Source organism: Macaca fascicularis, chromosome 8, assembly GCF_037993035.2.
Source record: "Macaca fascicularis isolate 582-1 chromosome 8, T2T-MFA8v1.1".
In the NCBI taxonomy this organism is placed as follows: Eukaryota; Metazoa; Chordata; class Mammalia; order Primates; family Cercopithecidae; genus Macaca; species Macaca fascicularis.
The window spans coordinates 63190445-63204604 of record NC_088382.1 but is presented as its reverse complement, the minus strand read 5'-3'; positions in this window follow the sequence as shown (position 1 = coordinate 63204604).

Genomic DNA, 14160 nt, shown 5'->3' with positions numbered 1-14160 from the left:
TTTGTCAGGAACTATGCTAGATTCTGAACACACAGTGGTAAACAAAACAGACACCCCACCCCCCCCCCCCGTTTTCTTAGTGCTTTACTAGTGGATTTATTAGTGTCTTAAGTGGCCAAATACATTTTTGATCTTACAGTCTACAAATGGCAAGCAATTAAGCAAGTAACTGCAATATATTGCAACAGCAGCACAAATTTTAGTACAACATAACCTATTCTAAAAGGTCTATTGTAACCAAAAAGCAGGTTAGTTGCTTGCTGAATGCAGAGTCCAGTTAGGGAGAGTGAGGTCTGATACCAAAAAAAAGTGAATTTATTCAGAAGCTAGCTTGGGGAAGGGCACAAAGCACCCTGCATTTAAATGTGCTACTTCACTTTGGGAGCAGAAAGAGGGCACTTTTATAAGGTAGGGGAGTAAATGAGCTAGGGAAGGCATCCCCCTGCTACTGGGCAGTTATATACTGGGCAGTTCAGTTGGTACCTTCCTGGGCAGAAATAAGTTGCAAAAGTGACCAAGTGGGCATGCTTTTGACATGCCCTCCTGAGGTGACCCCCTGGAGGTGAGGGTTCCCTGGGGCATGCTTTGGTCTGCAAATCCACTGTCAAGGAGAGATCTTGTAGCACATAGATGAACTTGCCCTGTAGGGAGTGTCTGGCCAGGGGAGGTGAAAGGTGGCATTTGCATTTCTAAAGGACTAAGTGGGAAGAAGGGAGTAGAGGTAAGGGGGAAAGAAGAAAAGAAGAAAAAATAATAAAAACAATTAAACCAATTTAGCAAATTGAAGGTACTTGGTTACACTATTTATCCATCTACCTAGATATATTTTTAAAATCGTTTTATCTGTGTATTTATGTTATACTTGAAATTACTAGAAAAGTTAAAATAAAAACTTTTCAACTATTTGGAGACAGTTAAAGTGGCAACTACTTTCAATAATATATGACTTATTTGAGTTTGAGTAGGTCAAGGAAGCCAATATATTGGAAGCCAAATAATTTGGCAGCATTATAGCCTTGGAATGACCCTAGCGGAGGAGACATTGTTATGAGCTATGCTATAAAAGTGCATGTAAGACACAGACTGAACTACAGGCTCTAGTGTAGCTGTTTTTAATATTTTTAAATGGAACTAGGGAGGAAAGAGTTAAAATAGCTGGCCCGCAACCAGTTCATTTGCTTTGTGAGGAAGCCCACCCACCCCCTGGCAACCAGGTGGACAAGCAAAGAAAACAGGTGACTGTCTATTCTCCTTGCCAACTAGACCTCTGATAGTGATTTTTGCTATGTGGAAAAAACCTGCAGAATATCTTTAGCAGGATGTCCCTGGCTAGAGGATTACTTATAATAAACCTATAATCTAAGGGTTTATGGTTTTGGGTTATACAATGGATGTGTTTCATAACTTACATGTTCTCCTTGTTGTTTGAGGTGAACTGCAACTTCTTTAGAAACCCCAGCTATTATTTAGGGGAAGAGAGACCATGTCTGATGCAGGAAGGAAGGACTAGGAACCACCCTTTTAGTTCCAGATTTCTCTCACTTCACCCAAACTGGAGATATTCTGTATTTTTGAAATTATCAATAAAATTTGATATTTCCGTGTCATAGCACATCTCACCCAGAAATTCAGGTTAAAGCTTGAGAGTTATTTACTAAGGAAAGGTATTAGTAAGTTTTTGTTTAAAAAGAACAGTGCTGCTACTGATAACACCAATAATTATAAATCCTTATATTTATTGCTATACCAAGTGTTTTATGTGTCCTGATTTACTACTCTCAACAGACCTATGAGTTAGTTGTATAAAACTTGGATGTATCAAGTAAATTTGCCAAAGCCACATTGTTAGCAAGTGGAAGAGGTGGGAAAAATGTGATTTTTACATGCAAAATGATGGGAATTCTCAGGGTCAGTGTTCATGGAGGTTAGTGAATTGCAACTAATGAGATTGGGAGGATAAAAACTAGGATAGACTTGGAAATTAGACTGCTTAGTTTCAAATCTCAGCTCCAGTTGGGATTAGTGTGGTTTTGTGCAAAATGCTATCTTTTCTACACTACAGTCTCCTCAGTAAAATAGTGACCAAATATTCACATAAAGTTATTGTGCTCATATAACTATAGTAAGTACTCACTAAGTGTTAGTTAATATAATTATTATTTTCAATTGACCTCACTACAAAAACATCGGATTCAATGATTTCTATAGTTTCTTCCACTTCTAAAATAACATGACTCTGGATTCCCATCAGCTGCTTCTCATAGTCATCTGATACGTAATGGACTCATGAGATCTAGTGAGTAGCGGGGACATGACTTATTCCTACTGCCATCTCCTTCCCATCAGTAGTTGCAAAATAAAACTTGGATGTCACTGTGTGTTGGGAAGAAGGCCTGAGTATCTAGCAAGAGGAAACACAAGTCTTTGGTCTTTCTGCATAATGAGAGCTTTGCTTCCTTCTCCAAACCTAAAAGTGATTCATTCTTGACCAATGGATTGCCTTATCACCATTGGTTCATCCGTTCTGGAAGTGAGGGTTTGTCCTAGGAAAGGGAAAGGACTGGCTTGGTTACTTTCTCACCTAAAAGGGAGCACAGGGTTGCTGATTCACAAGTCATGGGGTTTCCCCTGCAGTGAAGCTCAGGGAGCTGATGTGTCAGATGAGGGATATGGGCAGATTCAGTGTTGAAATGATGACACTGAGACTCTGCTTCTCTCTGTATCTCTCTGGTACCTTCATTTTCAGGTCATGTCTCTTTAAGTGTGGCACTGGCAGGTCCCGGCTCACATAGTTCATGCAGCTCATAAAAACTGAGGAACAGAGAGACCCTTTTTTTTTTTTTTCCAGAACCCATATATTCAAGGATGAGATTCTAACTGTCCTATCCCTGAACTAATCCCATTGCTGGGGGATGTGTGCTTCAGTGGGTCTGGGATCAGCGACGTGTTCCCAGAGCCCCTTGGGTGCATGTGCATGTGTGTATTAGCAGAGAGGCATCAAGAAGGGTTAGTTTTCCTTGAACCTCATAGAATCGGTTTCTACTGGAAAGAGGGATCCTACTACCAGAGAAGAGAAAGCGATGCTGGAAAGAGGAATACAATGGCTATACCAGTTTCATCTAGTTACACTTTCACCCTTTCCTCAATGACTCTACAAGAGGGAAGGGGATGAATCTGGGAGAATGGAAAAATGGGGAGGACAGCTTTGAAAGGAATGTATGTGGACAGCGTGTTTGCTGGTGGAGGTGGAGAGTGACCTAAGTTGTGGGATGAGTGGACAATAAGAACAGAGGTGTCATGAGCACAGACTGCCCCAGGCTGGAGGGACACGGAGTTTGACACCTTGCACTACTTCTTCCCTTCCACTCTGGGAAATAGGCTCCAAATTCACATATTGCCAAGAAGAAAACCCACACTGAGAACATGTACATTCCCGAGTATCAATTCTAAGTAGCAACTAATATCTAAGTGTATGAATTTTGTATTAATAGAAAATAATAGAAGATACTTAAAATTAGTAAAATTTAACACAGAAGCCTCAGAGTAAGGGATACCTTTGAAAAGTTCCAACACTGACATTATTTTTTAAATAGTACAAGGTGACATCTGTTAGAAATCAATTAGTATTTTCAGTTGCTAGACATAAAAACACTAAAAATGGGACTGCTAACACAAAACACAATATACAACAATTGCTTCCCTCTGCTGACCAAATTAATGCTTTTCCTGGACCTTCTGTAAAGATGGGCTCTTCAACTCATGGACTTTGTCATATGGTGGCTTTCTGCACCTAGTTTATCCTATGACTGTCCCTTCTAAATGACACACCATTTTGAGATATGTAGACCTAGGTATATTGTTGGCATGGAGAAGTGATTATGATGCAGGGACAATGAGAGGAAAAGACACAAAATAATGTGTCTTTAGCTTACTTACAAAGAAGAGGATTCTGCCATCCTTCTTGCAACCCCACACAACACTGTGACCTATGCCAGCTGGAGCATACTTCAATTTGAGTGAAAATTAAGAGTGTTTATCATTCTCTGGGATGAACTGAGGCATGCACCACCAAATACTGATTAGGTTTGTCTTTAATGATGACTTTTATTGGTAAAGCACCAAATATTTTCCCATAGCCTGTTTACATTTTGGAGCTCCGCTTTGATGACCACACTGTGATACGATGACCCTCTAAGGTGTCTTCTATCATTCTATGAGCTTCCTCACAACTTCATTTTCAAATTTCAAACTGTATCTCTGCTTTTCTTTAAGTCATATTTTAAAATTGTTCTTCCATATCAGCATTTGTTTCTAAGGGTTACTTTTAAAGAACAAGGGTCTTTGTAGTTAGATCAACATTCAGGCAAAAATTATTTGCTTTAAGGGAGGTCTCTTCGGATTATGTCATTTAAATATTTGTTCAGACATAAGTAAGGATGTTAACACTATCCTGCATCCCACCCTCCTCCAAAAAAAACCCCACACATACTTTGACAGGGAGTAAAAACTTTGTGAGTCAACATTGTCTTTGCTACTGCCTTGTTTTGGTGAAGTTTTCAGGTATGGTTAGGCTTCTGTGTTTTGTGAATCAGCTGCCAGTTGCACTGAGCTTTCCTGGCCATATCTACTCAAGCCGACTTTGCTAGCGTCTTTCTCACCATTTTCATAAAACAGATTCTAATGACTGGCAATCGACGGGTAAAGTATCAGCTATTTTACATCACACTCTCTATATCATCACACTCTCTGTATCATAGGAATACTGAAGGAGTAAAGATTCAGTCATGAAGAATGAATATACAATCAACTTTCATTGTCCTTTAGGGAGAGTCTCCTAATATGAGAAATTTAATTGTCAAATAGTCCCAGATCATTGATTCTTTTCCTACTTGCTTGTGCTATTGGGAAATCACATGGCTCACAAAGTAATAAAAGTATATTTTTAAGATCTGACTCATTGCAGCAGACTGGATGTTCTCAAATGGTACAATATCTTTTATTCTAAATGATCTTCATACATGAAGACCTTGGCATGTCTCTCATCTGGTGTTGGATCTATCCCTTCCTTGAACGTGGACAAACCAGTGTTACTGTCACAATCCACAGAGTATGTGACTTCTGAGACTAAATAAAAATATACTTTGCATTTCTGCTTTTCCCTTTTGGGATTCTTGCTCTTGGAACCAGCTGTCATCTTGTGAGAAATCCCAGGAAAGCCCTTGTAGAGATGCCACAGGTAACAGCCCCACTGAGGCCCCAGTCAACAGAGGGCATCAACTGCCAGATAGGTGAGTGAAGGCAATGCCCTAGATTTCAACCCTTGGCCGTACAGTCACTCTCAGCTTTTGTCTTTGCAGCTGGAAATCCAGACAATGTGGTTCAGAGCAATCCATCCTTGCTGTCTCCAAATTCCTCACCTACAGAATTTGTGAGTGCAGCTGAGTTTGTTTTGTGCCACTACATTCTGCAGCAGTTTGTTACATAGCAATAGAAACTGGAATGCACACCGCTAGAAGGCTGCTGAATTTCACCCCATTCCTCCACTAAAACCTCCCCACTCACCTCTCCACAGTGCGTGTGGGAAATCTACTCCTCTCCATGATAAAAAGAATCATCCCAAGTAGATTCAGCCTTTCTTCATAACCTCATTAGCTCACCAATTCACCTCCTCTTATACATAAATGCTAAGGCTTCTAAGAAACTCACGTAAACCCTATTCCTCTGACTACTGCTGGGCCACAGAAAGCCAGACAATGAACACAACTAAAAACACAGCCTAGTGGTGGCAGAGAATCGTGCAATGAAATTATTAACAGTGGAAATAAGCAATACATTGAAACATTTTATAAGGACATAGAAAACAATTTATCTTAGATATGAATAATTTCCCTATCATAATAAAGTATTTGTGATAAAAAGTAAATTTGTCATTGCACATTATCTCAGATTCCTAAATATTACTGTGTCAAATTTATGCAAATGTCAATGACAAAATTATGAGAAAGTTAAAAAATCATGGTTTTGGGAGCCAGAGAAATTTGTATTCGAAATCACCTTCATTGACTGACTTTATGACTATGAATGTATTATTTAACAGTTCTCAGACCTAGTTTCTTTGTGCACTAAAAACAAAGATAAAAATGCTTATCTTCTTGATCTGTTAACATATTAGATTGTTTGAGATTTTGAGTTAGGAATCAGAAGTACAAATAGATACATACTTTTTTGATACTGTGTTAAAATGTATTTCCCGAGGCAAATTATATAAAGTTTAATAAGCTGAAGAAAACATCAAAGAGTCCATAATTGTTTCTTCTCAGAGTAGTAGCAATTTATTTGATCTGAATTAATGGCAGTTGGGGTTTTGGATTATATGAATAGATAGATAAACAAGTTCATTAAAGCTTTACAGAACAGGAAGGCCAGCGGGGTTTAAAGTTGGCTTTATAAAACTCAGAATATTTGGAGCATAGTTTAGCCCAACTTTCCTTTAAGTCTGATAATAGATTTTCAGACAACAATATAAGGTAAAGTGAAGGGTGGGGAGGAGGGAATCTTTTATTGCCTTCATTCTCCATAAAAGAGAGGCTATAACTGACTTAAATGCATAGAATCATTTATTATCTAACAAACATATAAATCTCTCTCTCATGCACACACCCCCTGACGCACACACTCAAACTGTAGCTTCTGTGTGAAGCATAAACGCTGCAAAGCCTTCCACACCATTTGGCAAAGAGCATATGAGGATGCTGTCCCCAGCAGAGGCTGTGAGTCAGCCAAAACACAGGCGGCCCATGACTGTGGGGCACACAGAGCTGGAGGTGGGAGCAGAGGCCTAGGGATTACTGCCCCCTCACCCCAAGCTTCAGCAGGCAGGGGCGGTGGAATAGGCTGCAGGCCACAGCGTTGGTGTACATGTCCTGGCTCACCGCCTCTGGGAGCGCTGGGGATCCAGGAGCAGACAGACCCTCACTCACAGCAGCCATTCCTTCACTGCAACCAAGTGTGCCGCGGAGACCCAGTGAGGAGCGACACAGTGTGATGGGGTATGTGGAAAAGAAATGCTAAAACTCAACAGGTGATTTGGGAATGATTAAAGTGACTTGAACTTACATCACTTGGAAAGCAGTTTTATTATACATATATACACATAGTTCTAGCTAGAAAATAAAAATTTAGTTTTAATTTTTTGCTTTGGACATTGATACTTTACATTAACTTCATTAAATGTTTCTCAATAACACCCCTGTTTGTTATATATGTATGTATACACATCCATATACAAAGACACATGTGCACGTGCACACACACACACGACAATATTCATAAAACAAGAACACTAATACTGTCACATGATTGGTAGCATTGTCCAATTGGTAGATAATTGTCAAGCTTAATTTTAATAGTGGGACATTTAATAAGGCATCTTACAGTTATTTACCTATACCAACTGAATGTTTGGTTTATGGAATCCCTTTATGGGACTGAGATCGCTGTTGCTGCTTAATGGCTTTTATTGAAAAACCCAGGGTCTCCTGTTGGACACTGATCTATTGTAGGAATCTTAACTTTATTGATTACTCCATCAGGAAGTACTTTCTTTACCCTTAGTATACCCGTGGTACCCTTCTGTTCCATTCACACAACATTTGTATTAAATTATCTTTTTCTAGAAACATTTGGGAACATGTTCCAATCTCCTTCCCATTAGCTACCTGTATACAAACACAAGCCCTCTCAGTGCAGCTTCAGAGTCTTACACATAATTTTTATTCCTCAGGGCCCAGCACAGTGCCTTGCATATTTCAGAGTCAGTTAAATATTCAGAATAGAGGTGTAAATGTTTTAGTTTTCTACATATGATCTAAAGAATCCTTAACAATATGGAGTTATCTTTCCTTCAAAGAATAATGAGCAGTGGATCAGGAACCTGGAGCTTACGCTCTGCTTTTAACTAGCTGCATATCTTAGTCTTTAACTTCCACGACTCTTAATTTTCCTCTGTAAAACAAGCAAGTGTACACAACAGTCATAAATATTGTATTCTATGAGCAAGCCTAATTTTTACCTGTGCCTTCTTCCTCTCAGGTTTATGGTGGCCGTATTGGGGATAGATGCATGTCACGAGAGTTTCTTTCCTGGAGGCATTAGTCTGTGATAACAGGTATTTTTGTCACTCCAAAGCTTAGTTGAAAATGGTGTTTCAGGAAATGGTGTTACAGCTCTGATTGAATGAGCTGGATGCTGTCCTGCTGGGCACCCCTGAGTGCTTTCCTGAAATGAAAAAAAAAAAAAAAAGTTTCCTGACTCACTTTTTATAAAGTTCGTATATCACACTCCTGGTAAATCAAGTCTGTACTGAATTTGTGATCACTGTTAGTTTGAAAATTGATAGTAAGAAATTAAAGTACATACATTAGGCTGAATTCTATTCCCCTCTCTGCCCACCAGAAACTCATATGCTGAAGCACTAAGCCCCAGCACCTCAGAATGTGGCCTTATTTGGAAATAGAGTCTTTACAGAAATAATTAAGTTAAAAATGAATCCATTAGTGTGAGTTCTAATTCAATATGACCAGTGTCCTTATAAAAAGAGGGCATTAGGACACACACACAAACACACACAGAGGAAAGATTATCTACAAGCCAAGGAGGGAGGCCTCAGAAGAAACCAATCCTGCTGACACCTTGACCTGAGATTTCTAATCTGTAGAATTGTGAAAATATAGATTTTTGTTGTTTAAGCCACCCAGACTGCAGTACTGTGCTATGGCAGCCTGAACAAACAAATATAGTCTACAATGAATCTCAAAATCTGTAACATTCTTTAATTCGAATTTAAACAACATTGTGTAAACTAAGATTTTTAGAAATTTCAAAATTTTATCGAATTTCTTTCCAAAAATGTTTCAATTTTAAGAATCAGATTGTGATATACATCATTAAGATGGCTGACTAAATGGGGCCAGGAAGAACATCTGCCAGTGAGGGACCAGGTCATCAGGAAGACTGGTCCCCTTCTAGCAGATCTTCAGAGGGAAGCATTGAGAGTTGACAGAGGGAAGACACAGAAGCTGGGCCGAAGACAGAGGAAGCTGGGAACCCCACACAGGGCTATCATGCACTGGGACTCATTCCTGGCCACCAATAGCTCCTGGGGAAGGAGTGAGTTGAACAGGCAAGGAAAAACCTGCTGTCACCAAAGACCTCTGGAACCCTGGCAGGAGGAGACCCCTTGACCAACACAGACTCTTGAGTTGGCAGGGAGAGCTGCTTAGAGAAATGGTAGGGGCAGAACTCCAGCTTTAGTGGCCCAGAGGATTTGGTGTGAGAGTGTCTGTAGTGGAGCACCACCAGGAATGCCCATCCCCTTAGGCTCGACTTGCTCCCATAGGAGACTTTAGCACCAGGGGAACTGTTGGACCTGATCTCAGCAGAGCGGTCTTGCCCATGAGATGGGGCCAATCTGACTTTAGCACCCCTCAGTCTCCTGGGCTCTTCCATGGCCCCAGCCTGACCACACCTGTTTGCAGTGCTGCTTCGGGTGCAAGTGAGGGGGTTGTGTACTCCTAGGGGCAATAACATGGCTCTTGCCTTGGTGGATGTCACCTGACCAGCAGAGAGCTCCAGCACAGCAGCCCCATGGACATACACCAACCCACTCATGTTCTCACCCCACTGCAGCCTTCCCTGTGCTGCTTTGCCTGCATGCATTTGCCCATGGACATCCCCTACATTGCTTTGCTGGTGTGTGTGTATGCAAGTGGACCTTGCCTCTCCTTCCCTGTCAGCATACATGTGCACATGCACCCTGCCATGCTACTGCTGCCAGCATGAGTGCACCCTACCTTCCTTCCCTCACTGCACCACTGTTGCTGTCAGAGCATTGTCAGGCATGGAGCCTACCAGTCCCACCCCGACCAACATCCTGCCCTTGTGCCAACACTGCTGCTGGCATGGAACTAAGCACAGAGAATGCAACTGTCTCCCACCCTGGGCAGCAACTGTCATATACACGAATGCACACAAACGACACGCATAGTCCTGTGCTCACCAGCACCCCACCACCATGCTAATACCACTACCAATGTGAATGCATACACACATGCTGGTGGGGTTCCCTGCATCCCATCCTACCAAGTCATGCTGCCACTACTGCAGTTCCAAACTCACACAGAGGCTGGAGCCCTGGCACCTGCTAGCACCCCACCATAGCTGATGAATGTGCACCCCACCATGCTGCCAGTGCTGCTGAGGCTGGCATGTGCAAACAATGATGGATCCCACTGCCGCTACCCTATGAAGCACTTTGGATGGCATCGCTTATTGTAATGTTGTGACCAACAGTCTGGGAGAACCATGGACCCTCTAGCACAGCAGGTTCCTAACCTCCAAAGGTCATAGAGCAAAGCCAGGACCAGATACCAGTCCCCCAGAATTAGAGAATGTAGTCCAGGAGGGCTGAGCTGAGTCTTGGCCCCCTGAAATCTTCCAGAAATGGAGCCAGTTGACCAAAACCACCTTATACCACAATCAATCCCTCAAGGTCATAAAATAGGATAAAAGAAAAAAAACTCATTCAAAGAATAGCAACTTTAATGATTGAAGGAACACAAGTCCACAAAGATAAAAATGGACCAGCACAAGAACTTTGACAATTCAAAAAAGCCAGAGGGCCTTCTTTCTTCCAAATGACCACACTAATTCTCCAGCAAGGGTTCATAACTGGGCTGAAATGGTGGAAATAGAATTCAAAACATGGATAGGAATGAAGATAATCAAGATTCCGGAGAATGGTGAAACTCAATCCAAGGAAGCTAAGAATAATGAGAAAATGATACAGGAGCTGGCAGGCAAAATGACCAGTACAGAAAAGAACAACATAACTGACCTGATAGAGCTGAAAAGCACCCTACAAGAATTTCATAAAACAACTGCCTATATTAACAGCAGAATAGACCAAGCTGAGGAATGAATCTCAGAGCTTGAAGACTGGCTTTCTGAAATAAGACAGTCAGACAAGAATAAAGAAAAGAATGAAAAGGAACAAACAAAACCTCCAAGAAATATGGAATTATGTAAAGAGACTAAATCTGCAATATATTGGCATCCCTGAAAGAGGAGAATGGAAGCAACTTGGAAAAAATATTTCAGGATATCTTCCATGAGAACTTCCACAACCTAGCTAGAGAGGCCAACGTTCAAATTCAGGAAATGCAGAGAACTCCTACAAGATGCTTCACAAAAAGCTGATCCCCAAGAGGTATAATCATTAGACTCTCTAAGGTTGAAATGAAAGAAAAAATGTCAAAGACAGGTAGACAGAAAGGACAGATCACCTACAAAGGGAAGCCCATCAGATTAACAGTGGATCCCTCAGCAGAAACACTAAAAGCCAAAAGAGATGGGGGTGGGGGGTGGGGGGTGGCACTCTATATTCAACATTCTTGTTGAAAAGACATTCCAATAAAGAATTTCATATCCAGCCAAACTAAGCTTCATAAGTGAAGGAGAAATAAGATCCTTTTCAGAAAAGTACATACTGAGGAAATTCATTACCACCAGACCTGCCTTATGAGAGCTGCTGAAAGAAGTACTAAATATAGAAAAGAAAGTTACCACTACAAAAAGACACTTAAGTACACAGATCAGTGACACTATAAAGCAGCCACATGAACAAGTCTGCTTAATAAACAGCTAACAGATAAATGGGAAGATAAAATTCACACATATCAATACTAACCTTGAATGTAAATGGACCAAATGCCCCAATTAAAAGGCACAGAGTGGCAAGCTGGATAAAGAAGCAAGACCCAATGGTATGCTGTCTTCAAGAGACCCATCTCACATGCAGTGACACCCATAGGCTCAAAATAAAGGGCTGTAGAAAAATCTACAAAGCAAATGGAAAACAGAAATAAAGCAGAGGTTGCAATTCCAATTTCAGACAAAACAGACTTTAAACCAACAAAGGTCAAAAAAGGCAAAGAAGAGCATTACATAGTGGTAAAGTGTTCAATTCAACAAGAAGATCTAACTGTCCTAAATATATATGCACCCAACACAGGAGCACCTAGATTCATAAAGCAATTTCTTAGAGACCTTCAAAGATACTTAGACTCCCACACAATAATAGTGGGAGACTTCAACACCCCACTGATAGTATTAGACAGATCATCAAGGTAGAAAGTTAACAAAGATATTGAGGACCTGTACTCAACACTGGACCAAATGGACCTAATAGACCTCTACAGAACTCTCCATCTCAAAACAACAGAATATACATTCTTCTCATTGCCACATGGCACATACTCTAAAATCAACCACATAATTGGACATACAAAAATCCTTAGCAAATACAAAAAACTGAAATCATACCAACCACTCTCTTGGACCACAGTGCAATAAAAATAGAAGTCGAAATTAAGAAGATTGCTCAAAACTATACAGTTACATGGAAATGAAACAACCTGCTTCTGAATGACATATGAGTAAATAATCAAATTAAACAAATTTACAAGGAAAAAAATTAAAAATTGGGCAAAGGACATGAGCAGACACTTTTCAAAAGAAAACATACATACAGCCAACAAGCATATGAAACAAAGCCTAACATAACTGATCATTAGAGAAATGCAAATCAAAACCATGATGAGATACCATTTCACACCAGTCAGAATGGCTATTATTAAAAAGTCAAAAAATAACAGATGCTGGTGAGGTTGTGGAGGAAAGGAAATACTTATATATTGCTGGTGGGAGCATAACTTAGTTCAACCATTGTGGAAGGCATTGTGGCTATTCCTCAAAGAGCTACAACCAGAGCTACCTTTGAACCCAGCAATCCTATTACTGGCTATATACCCAAAGGAATATAAATCCTTCTTTCACAAAGATACACCCACACATATGTTCATTGCATCACTATTCACAACAGCAAAGACAAAGAATCAACCTAAATGCCCACTAATGGTAGACTGGATAAAGAAAATGTGGTACATACACACCATGGAATACTATGCGGCCATAATAAAGGGCAAGATCTTGTCCTTTGCAGAAACATGAATAGAACTGGAGGCCATTATCCTTGGCAAACTAATGCAGGAACAGAAAACCAAATACCACATGTTCCCGCTTACAAACGAGAGCTAAATAATGAGAACACATGGACACAAAGAGGGGAACAACAGACACTGGGGCCAACTTGCAGGTGGAGAGTGGGAGGAAGGAGAGGATCAGAAAAAAGTAACAATTAGGTACTAGCTTAATACCTGGATGGTGAAATAATCTGTACAACAAACCCCTGTGACATGAGTTTACCTATATAACAAACCTGCACATGTGCCTCTGAACTTAAAATAAAAGTTTTTGTTTTTTTCTTTCTAAAAGAGTCAGATTGCATTTTGCTCAACAGTTCATAAACAATGGGGCTAATGTCATCCGACTATATAACATTGCAATTTCTGGAATGAACCCATCTCACTGATTGCCAGAGATAGGCCAGTGAATACTCCCTGAAACCCTAAAAAAGAGAATTACTTCTTAATGACTGTTATCCTGAAAGACATTGATAGGTTTCAAGATCTCTAAGGTGGCAGTCACAGAGATCAGCACCTATTTCCCTATGTGAATTTATTGTTAATCCCAAATGAGCTGGTTGAGATAAAGTATTAATTCACTGAAAAGAACACTCTGGGGAAAAATAGTGCTGGTGTATCATTATTTTCATGTTCCCTCCCATTCATATTTTGTATTTTTATCATTATTAACCATTGATATAGAATGTATGTAAATCCCATCTTTTGGTAGGATCATAAAACATTGGTACTGGCAGTAATTTTACAAATTAACCCTCTTCTATCTTACAAAACTAAACAGCTAGATTACCATGCAATGTGGCAATTGAACCCCCAGGTATTTACCCAACTGGATTTAAAACTTAGGTTCATCTAAAAACCGGCACATGAATGTCGATAGCATATTTATTTATTGTAGCAGATTTATTCATACTTGATAAAAACTAGAACAATCAAGATATCTTTCAAGAGGTGAATGGATAAACGGTGGCATATCCATATAATGGAATATTAGTCGGTGGTTTTTAAAAAGAGCGATCAAACCACAAAATGACATGGGTGATCCTTAAATGAATATTTC